Source organism: Poecile atricapillus, chromosome 1 (genome assembly GCF_030490865.1).
Source record: "Poecile atricapillus isolate bPoeAtr1 chromosome 1, bPoeAtr1.hap1, whole genome shotgun sequence".
Lineage (NCBI taxonomy): Eukaryota > Metazoa > Chordata > Aves > Passeriformes > Paridae > Poecile > Poecile atricapillus.
In genome coordinates this window covers 94,829,788-94,832,788 of record NC_081249.1, presented here as the reverse complement: position 1 = coordinate 94,832,788, position 3,001 = coordinate 94,829,788, and positions in this window count along the sequence as shown.

Below are 3,001 nucleotides of genomic sequence, written 5' to 3'. Positions count from 1 at the left end.
GCTGTGAGTTAAGGGTCAAGTCTAAGTAAGTTTTCCAAAGAGCCAGCTGGTCTTCTGCCAGATCTTCTGGTTCACCCACAGACTGGTTTCCCTTCAGCTTTGTTGGCATCTCCATGCTTAGGTAATGCCATGACTCTCTGCCAGGTTTATCTCATATTACAAAATCCTTAATACTGGGCTGGAAGAGGTTGAAAGGTCTCTCATGATCTTACAGGAAAGAGGCCTTATTTCAATATGGCTACAGATTTGCTGGTTTCTTTTTTTTTTTCATCAGTGCTGTGTTACCAAGGTGTTTTTATCATGAATTTCATAGTATTTGATGTCCTGTAAAACAGGACCTAAAATATAAAAAGAAAGTGATGAAGTCCCACCTCTCGTTTTCAAGTGATTAAACAAGAATCTCAGCTTTCACTTAAGAAATGCATTTCAAGGCTCAGCATTGTTAAGAAGTAATTGAAAATACTGTTAGAAGCATTTGAAAATTATTGAAAGTGAAAAATACTGGAAGTGCTTATACACTCTGCAAATCGAGAAATCAGAGTATGTTAAAAAATACATCTCACTCTTTTTATTTTTTAACAGAAGTTCCATGTTTTTTAAGTTAATCTTGTGATTTAGGAACAAGAGCAGTCAAGTCCTTCTCTTTGTCTCTGTCTGTTTTCCCCGATTACTTATGCTATTCAGTTATTCAAATGTTTCCTCAAGTCAAGTGGATCAAATGGAAGATGTGGGTTTGGTTTAGCATCTGACTTTTCTGAGTTTCAGGTTTAAGGAGACCCACAAAGGAGTCTGGTGCCCATTGGTGTTTCTCTTCCACAGCCAGGCCACCTCACTCCACCTTTTTTATTTCCATTTAGAAAAGCTCAAAATGTTCTCTCTGTTTCTTGAAGTTTGCTGCATTTCCCTTTGTGAATGTGAAGATTTTCCTGCCCTAGTTTATCTAAAAATAGTTGCTGACAGTGTGCCATCTGCAGCCCTTGTAGCATGGCTGGGGCAATACTCAGCATTTACAAAGGAATGTTTTTCTCTCAGATGTTTGAATTCAATCCATATTGTTATTTATTAAATAAATACAACTTTATTTCCTGATGTGTTATTTATTAAAGACTAAGGGCTTATTTAAAATGTTAGGCTTTGTGTTTGCTCTCAGGTGAGGAATGACTTTTACTCCTTGTAGTACAAGTGCAGGTGTGGTGCTTCTGTGCCGTGGAACACGTAAGAATGAAGAAGTGTGGTGGGCTCCCTGCACCACGCACCTGTGCTGGGCTGTACTTGGTCTCACTGGGCACAGCTCTTCATTTCCCTGCAATGGCATCTGGTTTGTGCCAGGAGGAGTGAAAGGTGGCTCAGGTTTGGTAAGGTGTCTTAAGCAGGTTGAAAGGCTCGCTGAATGGCTTTAGGAAAGTTAAAGCAAACTTGATGAGGTTTTGAAGCTGGCAAACTTTTGTGAGACAGGCTCATCATCACCTCACTCTGTGCTAAGAAATTTGGGCTGGAATCTTAACAGCTTTGGAACAGTGTCTTCCCATAAAGAAGGGTTACATCAACATTAGAAGTGGATACTGCAACTTGGATAAAAACTTAGTTAAGGGCTAAGTTCAGTTCCTAGTTTTGCAAACTAGCTGTCCTAGGACTTCACAGGAACCACTCTTTCTCTGCCTCTGTTCTGCTTTTTGGGGTTTTTTTTGGTCCACATCCCATTTCTGCCTTCCCCCAAGATACATTCTGTTTCCCACCCACGCCTTTCCTCATCTGAGAATTACTTAACTTTCTGAAGAGGAGTCCTGTGAAATGTATCCTACACAGATGCACTGCTAGGGTGGAGCTGGGAATAGAGCACGGGTGGAAACAAGGGACTGGGACAAGGATGAGGGAGAACAGAGACATGAGCCAGCAGTGTGCCCAGGTGGCCAAAAAGACCAATGGCATCCTGGTTTGTATAAAAAATATTGTTTCAAGCAGTATTAGGGAAGTGACTGCCCCTCAGTACTTGGCTCTGGTGAAGTTACACCTCAGATTCTGTCTCCAGTTCTAGACTCATCACGAGAAGAAAGATGCTGAGATCCTGGAGTCAGTCCAGAGAAGGGCAATGGTGCTGGAGAAGGGTCTGGAGCACAAGTCCTGTGTGGAGCAGCTGAGAGAATTGGAGTTGCTCAGCCTGGGAGAACAGGAGGCACAAGAGTGACCTTATCACTCTCCACAACTACCTGAGAGTGCAATAAGACGAGGGTCAGGCTCTTCTCCTTGAGCTGTGCCAAGGGAGTTTTAGCCTGGGCATCAGCAAGACTTTTTTCACTGAAAGAGTGATTAGACATTGGAATGGGCTGCCCAGAAAGATGGTGGAGGCATCGTCCCTGGACATTCCCATGAAATGACTGGACATGGCACTTAGTGCTATGGTGTCGTTCTCATGATGGCATTCCATCACGTGTTGGACTCAGTGATCTTGGAGGTCTTTTCCAAGCTTAATGATTCTATGATATGGGACAACATGACACTGCAGCTCCGGGACAAGAGACCAGAACTGCTATTTTCTGTGGCTCTGTAAATTTAAATCAGTTTATGATATTGTACTGTCCCCTCAGAGGCTTTCATAAGCCCATGGTGTGCATGCAGAATGAAAACCAGCCTAAGTAGTCAAGATAAAGTTTTGTGGGAGATGGCTTTCCATCTAGAGCAGGTGTTCCCAGGTTTGATCCTCCTATGCCTGATTTTAGTGCATAGCCTTTTCCACTGATTCCCTGGAATGAGTGCCTTCTCTTCCAGTGCTCTACTGTTTGGAGTTCCTTTGGCTTCCTTTGCCTGTCTATCAATGTTAGTGAACAAGCTTCTCCAGCTTCCCTATGCTTATCAAATTCTCTTTCTCACTGTTATTTACATTTCTCAGCAACTGTCTCTAACAGAACTCCCTAATCACCTTCATGGTCTCTGAGAGTGACAGAGGGTTTGTTTGTATGCAAATTAATAAGCTGGTGTAAGTAAAATCAATAAAGAACAGGGC